At 40.8% G+C, this 8,930-nt stretch overlaps 1 pseudogene; it reads left to right on the top strand.

The window, feature by feature from the left end:
- The first annotated feature begins 1,765 nt into the window (after nt 1–1,765).
- On the top strand, nt 1,766–3,285 carry LOC101711321 (vasculin pseudogene; annotated as a pseudogene).
- The last annotated feature ends 5,645 nt before the right edge of the window (nt 3,286–8,930 follow it).

The following is an 8,930-nucleotide window of genomic DNA, read 5'->3' as shown; positions in this document are numbered from 1 at the left end:
TTCCTTTTTAAGTGTTTAGTAGGATCTATCAATAAAGACATTTGGCTGTGGGCTTTGCTTTGTGAGAAGTTGATAAATTATTAACGCTATCTCTTTATTTCTTGCAGGTCTATTCAGATTTTTTACATGTTCTTGATTCAGTTTTAATAATTTCTGTCTCTCTAAGAATTACATCATCTAAGTTACCTAACTGCTCAGCATACAGTTGCTCACCCTGTTTCCTAATAACCCATGACATCTCTGTAAGGTCTGTAGTGATGTCCCTTAATTCCTGATGTTAGTGAACTAGGTCTTCTTCCCTTCTGTTATCAGTTTAGCTAAAATTTCTCAGTTTTGTTTCTCTTACCAAAGAACCAACTTTTTGTTTTTGTTTTGTTCTCTGTCATCTTTCATTCTGGATTTCAGTGAAGCCTATTTCCTCCACAATGGGAGACCTCCGAAATTACTCCTCACAGGGCTCAGCCTTGGGTATTCACACAGATTCCTGCCCACCAGCGGTGACTAAGTTCAGCTGTGCTCTTTGAGTGTCTCTTGCCTCATCTCGCCGAGCTTCTGGCTGGCCTGCACCTCTTGTTTTCACACCCAGCTATTATGGCCCATTAATTGCTGGCTGAGTTACGTATTGTTTGTAACAAAGCCTTAGCATAGATGGTTCCAGAGCCTGATCCCATTGAGCCCAGGCCCCTTGCCAAGGGCAGAGACTCACTCTCCCTAGTGCCAAAAGAATCATTCGGGAGTCCGGAGGAGGAAGGGAAGAGGGTGCCTGTGTTGACATTGGGGTTTGAGGGGTCGGAGCAGCATCAGCGGCTTGAGGTGACTGAATTACTCAGATGTGAAGATCATCTTCTGGGTTTTGTGCAAAAGGCCCCAGATATTTCAAGTGGCCATTTTGGAATTATAGTGTTTTTGGATAATTTTGCCCCAGAAGTTTATTAAAATTGGCAAGAATCATCTCTGAAGTGAATTGATAGTGCTATCAATTCAATAAGCTACTCAGTAAGAGACCCAGACATTTCATCAGTATTTTGCTTCCGATGGATTATATAACTGACTAACGGATTTCAGGTGGTGGCACCCCACCACCACCCTCTCCTGTTGGTGTTCTTCAGCCAAAACTGTGAGATATGATTGATTTGTGTACTGAGTAGTTTCTGCAGTTTCGAATTACAGTTTAAATATTGCTGAAGTTCAATGGCAATTTATTTTTACCTTTATTAAAAGTTTTAGGGATTTTCTGACCTTGATCCTTTTCACGTCTCAATGGAACAGCTTTTCTAGATGAAGACATTGAAAGAATACAGAGTATTTTTCTTTTCGTCTTTTATTTACATGGAAATTTAAGATGTTGCAGTTTCCCACCAGTGTGGTAGTACTGAGATAGCTATTTGTATTTGTGTGCCGAAGTTTAGGACTACTCTTCAGATGTGAAATTTTCTTTTTGTTTCTACTTTTTGGCTCATAACTTGGATGTTTCTTCTGGAGTGGGATAAGTACAACAGTGACAAGTACATGGAATAATAAAGAAGACTTTGATCTTAAATCCAAGGAACTTGGCTAATTTTGGAGATAGCCATATGAAAACTTTAAAGCATAAGTATGGGTAGTTGACTGGAAATAACTCTATGTCAAATAGTCATAGGTTAAGTATCTTCAAAGAACTTGGATATTTCAGAGGATACAAAATAAAAAAAAACGAACTGGAAAGCATAAAGATTACAGAGATAAAGTCAACACCTTGTGCAGTCCTGTTGGAATTGGGACTTTCCATGAGGTGTTGAAGCCTTTGTCTCACTGTGTCGGAGAGACTGGACCTAAATGGCGCAGCATGACTTTGCTCCAGCCTGGCTTAATTTTCCTACTCCACCATCATCAACAAAGTCATCACTGAATTTTGAGAAACATCCTGAAAATTTTTCATGGACAGAAAGTCGATATGATGTGAATCGTCGATGACATAACTCTTCAGATGGCTTTGATTCTGGTATTGGGCGTCCTAATGGAGGTAGGTACCTTTGGAAGGAAAGAAAAAAATGGATGGCCTACACATGGTAGAAATGCTACTGAAAACATAACTCACCGAGGGGGATACCATGGTGGAAATTCTCGTTCTCGAAGCAGTATTTTCCATTCTGGAAAAAGCCAAGGACTACATGAAAGCAACATACCTGACAATGAAACTGGGAGGAAAGAAGACCAAAGGGAGCAAAAACAGTTTGAGGCTGAGGAATTTCCATCTTTAAATCCTGAATGTGAAAGAGAACCAAATCAGAATAAATCTTTACCTGCAGGTGTGTGGGAATATCCTCCGAATCCTAAATCTAGAGCTCCAAGAATGCTGGTCATTAAGAAAGGTAATACAAAAGATTTACAGCTATCTGGATTCCCAGTAGTAGGAAATCTTCAGTTGCAATCAGTTAAGAATGGAACTGGTCCAAGTGTTTATAAAGGCTTAGTCCCTAAGCCTGCTGTTCCACCTACAAAACCTATACAGTGGAAAAGCCAAACTAAGGAAAATAAAGTTGGAACTTCTTTCCCTCATGAGTCTGCATATAGTGTTGGCAACTTCAATGCTTTTAAATCAACTGCCAAGAATTTTAGTCCATCAACAAATTCAGTGAAAGAGTGTAATCGTTCAAGTCCCTCTTTGCCTGTTGACAAACTTAATCAACAGCCTCGTCTAACCAAACTGACACGAATGTGCACTGACAAGAAGAGTGAATTTTTGAAAGCATTAAAAAGGGACAAGGTAGAAGAGGAACATGAAGATGAAAGCCATGCTGGCTCAGAGAAGGATGAAGACTCATTCAATTTGCATAACAGCAATAGTACTCATCAAGAAAGGGATATAAATAGAAACTTTGATGAAAATGAGATCCCACAAGAGAATGGCAATGCCTCAGTAATTTCCCAACAGATAATTCGATCTTACAAACTGATATTCTTTACAGTTCACTTGAGGCAGAACACAGGCTGTTGAAGGAAATGGGCTGGCAGGAGGACAGTGAAAATGATGAAACGTGTGGTCCCTTAACTGAGGATGGGATGAGAGAATTCCAAGTTATTAGTGAACAGTTACAGAAGAATGGTCTGAGAAAAAATGGTATTTTGAAAAATGGCCTGATCTGTGACTTCAAGTTTGGACCCTGGAAAAACAGCACTTTTAAACCCACAATTGAGAACGATGACACAGAGACAAGTAGCAGTGACACATCAAATGACGACGATGTGTGAAGGATTTCCTAACAGCTTTAGAAATTTTAGTGTGATACATCTCTTCTGCAGTTTGGGGTGAATTGTAAAAATGAAGAACTATAATTTATGTAGTGAAATACCCCATTAGAAGATGATTTTTGGGGGGACTTCAATATGAAGAAATTGGGTTGGGCTGTGTTGAACATTATTTCTTTGTAAATGAATGTTGTAGAAATGAGGACTTTGGTTAATCCAGCATTGACTTTCTTCAACACTGCAGCATTTCTCTGACCAGCAATGTGACGATGTAACAAATGAGAGTTTCTCATTTAATAATAAAAAATTGTGTAATGTTTTGCAAAGCTTCTGTCTTAAAATGTCCAGGTCTTAAGAAAAAAAAGGCAGCTTACACTGTTTTGCTTGCAGAGTCGTATGTTTTTCGTACAGTGGAAATCTTCAAGACCACTTTGTGCGCCTCCCAACACCATTCCTCAAAAGGCAGAAAGGAAGGTGTAGCATGTTGGCTAAAACTGGAGCAGAGTGCACTAAAATGTTAATTTCCTGAACTCAGCTGTTGTATTAGTCACCTTTTAAAACATAAATTCCTCTTTTGCTATTTGTGGTGCGCTAAGTATTACAGGAGAGACTTTCCGCACTTTGTTTCACATTTTAAAAGGTGATTTTTCAAGAGCTTTAAATATTCAGGTATGTTGTCAGATCAGGATTTTCAGAATTGATGGAAAAGAGTCTTATGGGAAAACTTAATTTGATAAATTACTACACATGCAGAAAAACTGATCACACTGACTGGATCTGTCCACAACATGGAAAATAAACTGGATTCTCAGAAAGAAAATAAAAGAATCTGTTCACCAAGGACCCACTAAGGACCTGGATGGAGAGGGGTAGGGTTTGCTTCTTGCTGCTGACCTCACACAGACCCTCTCTGTGCAGCGAGAGCTGCGTGTGGTGGTGCCGGTGGAAGAAAGCGGGTACTATAACCCTCCTTCTGCCGTACCACCTGCTGTTGATCTCCGTGGCCTGTCAGAGAAGATGGGATGCGCCAGTGTTCCCTGGCTGCCAAGTCTACCTGCAGCAGATTGTCTGCCTAGAAACCTAGGAGACAAGGTGATGCCTCTGGGCCCCCCTGCCCTCTGGGACAGCCTCCCTGCAACACGGGCCCGTGGGGCGGGAGGGACAGCACAGCCGACCTTCCCCGGTCCTCCCCACGGGGCAGGAATCAGGTAGGCAAGCAGGCACCACACAGCTGTTGGCACTCACGTGCTGAAAGTGGCCCCTTCCAAAGTCCAAGGGCACCCAAACCGCCCAGGGAGCGCCTCCTCCCATGAGCCTGGAGATGGTACTGCAGCAGCTAAGCTGCTGCAGTTGGGGGTAGCAGCTCCTCTGCAAGGCAAAGGGAGTGGGTTTGTTCCCAGCCAGATGGTTCAGCCGCCTCCTTTCTCACTGAGCTCTCATCGAGTTTACTGACTAGCTGATTCTCGGTGTGCCATAAATGGTTCTCAATTAGTTGTCAGCCTCCTGATGAAGCCCCAAAGATGTTGAATGATTGCCTTTGTTAATCTTACTAACTTAAGATAGCTATGTGCAGGGCAGATGTTTCCCTGAGACCCTTAAACCACTATATTTTTGTTGTGATTTTCTTCTTTTAATATGAAGATTAATAAAAGCCAGTAATATTTGCTAGAATATTTTTTATGTTACTGTATAAAGCCTTTATCTCATCATCTGGGCACTGCTTCTGGCATTTACTTTCTCAGCTTATTAAGATCCCCCTAAGCCCTCCCCGACCACATATACCCTGATTCTTGAAGGTTCTTGTGCACCACCCCTGTGTAATTTGAGGTTCTCCAGCACCAGCTGTGGCCTGTCCCCATGTAGGGTGTCATTATTAGCACAAGTGATCATGCCCTGCCAGCTGCTTTTATACAGGCTGGTGCATGTGTGAGTAAAACAAACTTTATTCTACTTTACTTCATTTTATTTTTGTGCAGGGCAGCATAAAGAGCTTAGAATTCTTCTGCTAACTATCTTCAAGCCTTCTTTGCACATCAACTTTTAAAATAGACAACAATTTATTATTTTTAATCTGTTATTGTTTTGACAGAAGATAGCATGATTCTGAAAAGATATCATTGTACACTTACCAAAAAATGTAAATTGTTTGAATAAAAATGAGTTTCTAAAAATTTATTTCTTCAGTTGTTATATCTTTATGCATTGGTTTATTAGATTTGTATAATGAAATACCATAAACCATGCAACTTAAATAACAGGAACTTTTTGCAGTACAGAAACCCAAGATCAAGCTACCATCAGGTCTGGTTCCTTCTGAAGGATACACAAGATTCTGTTTTGTGTGTTTTCCCCAGTTTTTGGTGGTTTGCTGCAGTCTTTGGCATTACCTGGCTTGTGAAGGCATCACTGCTGTCTCTGCCTTTGTCTTCACATGGTATTCTCCATGAGTAAAGTCCATGTTCAAATTTTCCCTTTTGAAGGGACAACAATCATATCCTACTAAAGGCCCAGCCTATACCTCCATTAATAATCATCTTCCTAACTATATCTGCCACAGTCCTGTTCAAAACTATTACATTGTCAGATACTTGGGGGTAAGATTTCATGAACTTTGGAGGTATAAAATTCAATCACTAATACTCAATGACTTCATTTATGTATTTCCCTGAGTTGATCTTCTTTTCCAGGTCACTTATAAACCTAGTATGTGAAGAAACAAGAAGAAATGAAAGGAAGTGTTTACCCTGCTGAATTTTCCTTATAGCAAGATCCCTCTGAACATATTCTCTAAAAGTCAGAGAAGGCACCCAGTTCATCTGGGCCTTTTGGCAGTGTGCAATGTGTTGTGTTGTGTGTCCCTGAGCTCTGTACCTCTCTGGGAATGGAAAAGGACCTGCGTTTGACCAGGGGAATCATTCACTGTTGCCTGGAGCAAACAATGCCCACATGTGGAGAGGACAGTGACCTAATTACCCAGCCACAAAATTGCTAAGTCCACTAACTCTCAGAGCACCCATGCAGGTTGTGAATTATCAAGTAAGCTTACATTAATAAGTGTATCCAATATTGTCACATTTATTCTCTTCCATTCCTTTTTCTTGTGTTTCTTAAAAACTGCAACATTAAAATATGTCTTCAGATTCCAGAGATGGGGAAGACATTGTTTTCTTTACTTCCCACTATCTCAGCCATAAAATCTGGAGAAAATGCAAGGACAGTTACTGGAAAACTCTGAAATGTAGACATGAGTAGGCAGAGCAGGGAAGACCAGGGCAGGACACAACAGTGAGAGTTCTGGCATCCCCAGCTGTGATGGTTGTGGTGTCAATTTGAATAAGAAATGCCGAACAGATTCTTTTAGCAGAGTCCTGGGTGTGTCTGGATGATTGACTCACTGAAGAGAGAAGACCCTCCCTGGATGTGGGTGACCAACCAGGCTCGTAGCCTGTATGGAATGAAAAGGGAGAGAAGAAAGAAGTCCTGCTCCTGCTTCTCCAGAGGAGAGCAAGTCTTCGCCACTGCCTTTACCGTCTGTGTCCAGCCTTGCAGGGCAGAGCCCTCGGCCTTCTGGTACAGCCTCATAAGGGACTCTGCAGTGAGCCCCAGGCCTTTGACTTTTGCCTGGATTCTCCAGCATGCACGTGGCTCTTCTGTCTCTGACTCTGCAGGAAGCCACGGTAATGCCAGTCTCTCACATCTGTTCCTCTCCTGAACTTGACACACTAGCCCAAACTCCGTACAGCCCCAAACTCCAAAGTAGTGGAGTGAGACATAAGAGAAACCCTCCAGTCTGGGCTGCTGGGGAAAGAAAGGACTCCAAAATCAGAGATGATGGAAGGGATTCCTAGGGCTTTTCCCTCCATTCTCTCACCCAGCAAGTGGCTGCTGTCCTGCTACAGAGTAATACCGAGGCCGTGACCAGAGGCCTGCATAGCCAGAAGTATTGACCACCAGCTTCGGCTTCTTGCAGGAGGAGCTGGCTGAGCTCTGCAGCAGGGATATCCACAGACGCACCTGGAAATTGCCGTTCACACAGAGTGGCTCTCAGTCAGGTCTGGTGAAGGGGCTGGGAGGCCCAGGCTGGCCACATCAGGGCACCCATGGGAAAGGGTTCCTGGCATCTCCCACTCAGTGTCTCCTGCAGGGCTCCCAGGCTGATAGTCTTCCCTGCAGTTGTGAGACTAGGATTTCAAGGTTTCTGTGGTGCTGGGAGAGGGGACAGGAGACAGCAAGTGAAATGCTAGGATCTGTGCTCTTGGTGCGACTCAGCCAGTTATCTTGACTAAGTGCTCTTTAAATTATTGGGAGCACTTGGTTAATTTCCAGAGTTGTGAAAAATCTGATTGTCATAAATTTTGCCAATCTTTTTGACTCTTTTAGGAAGTATTTCCTTTCAGGAGTTCTCATTCTGTCATGCTTCCCCTCTTGCCCCCTTGTCTGTGATTTGATTTCTGACATAGGTATTTGTCACATTTTATATATCTATAAAATTATGTATGAAATTAAAAATTTATCTATTTTCTACTGCTCTGGCCTTTTTCTCATTTTCATTTTCTCTTGTCTTTACTGTCACAGTAATTATCATCCCTCTGACATTTTTCTGTCTACTAAATAGCATTTAAGCACTTTATTTTTCTTTAGAGTAATACTTGAGATTTCACCACACGTACTTAATTTTTAACAGTGTTCAAAGTAAAACAGCATCATAATATTCCCTCTTTTCCAAGGACCCTTCACCCTTAAATACTGATCACATTATTTTTTTTCTCCTACAGTTTGTGTTTTTCGTAGCCACGTGTCTTAAACACTATCTGTGTTTCTGTGTCCCCATAATGTCAGCTGGACATGCACGTGCTTCTTTCTCAGCTTATTTCTTCATCTTTACATTTTTACACCTTGCACCGCCATTTGTGAGCCATTTATCTTTGTCTTCACCAAAATTTTTTAGACATTTCATTATAGAGGGTCCCTTGGTAACACTCTGATTTACTTTTATTCTGAGAAATCTCCATTAGCAGATTATAAATCTTGATCTTTCCATGCCAGAAATTAGACCTGAATTTGGAAATTAATATATTCATGGTTTAAATATTTCTGATATAATACAAGGAGGTTCCTCTTCTGAGCTGTACATCTCAAGGTCTTTCCATTTTTTAAATATAGTTTTACTCTATCTAATAAGGAACATAAAAAATTGTTTAAACCTTCATGCAAGAATAAGTTGAGAAGGATTTAACTACTCATGGTGTAGCTCTGTAGTCATAAGACTTTAAAAAATGGTGTTAAAATAAAGCCATGCAATCAAAGTATAGGTCCCCTGGGAAACTGGTTGGAGGGAAGCTCTTTTCCAAACAGAAACATTCATTCCTATACCAATAAGGGCTGTCAGAAACAAACTACTTTTGTATGTAAGCTATCATGAAATTTGGTATCTATTTGCTAATTCAACTAAGCATTATTCTACTCCACTGCCCTTCAAGTATCAAGGATACAGATAGTCATGAACATTTAACAACACTGGTAATAAATATTGTCCTTATGGGTCCTTCCTAAAATTAGAAGACCTAATGTTTTTTTCCTTATAAATATTTTTATCAATCCAAAAAAAAAGAAATTTTTATAAATTAATTTGAAATTAAAGTGTGAAACTATGTTTTGCCATAGGTGCCTCAATAAATACTTGTCAAATACGTGTTTATTTG

The sequence above is a fragment of the Heterocephalus glaber genome, unplaced genomic scaffold (genome assembly GCF_053883595.1).
Source record: "Heterocephalus glaber isolate CG9 unplaced genomic scaffold, H.glaber_assembly_v1.0 deba00001531, whole genome shotgun sequence".
NCBI classification, from domain to species: Eukaryota; Metazoa; Chordata; class Mammalia; order Rodentia; family Bathyergidae; genus Heterocephalus; species Heterocephalus glaber.
This window is presented reverse-complemented; position numbering and strand designations above follow the sequence as displayed.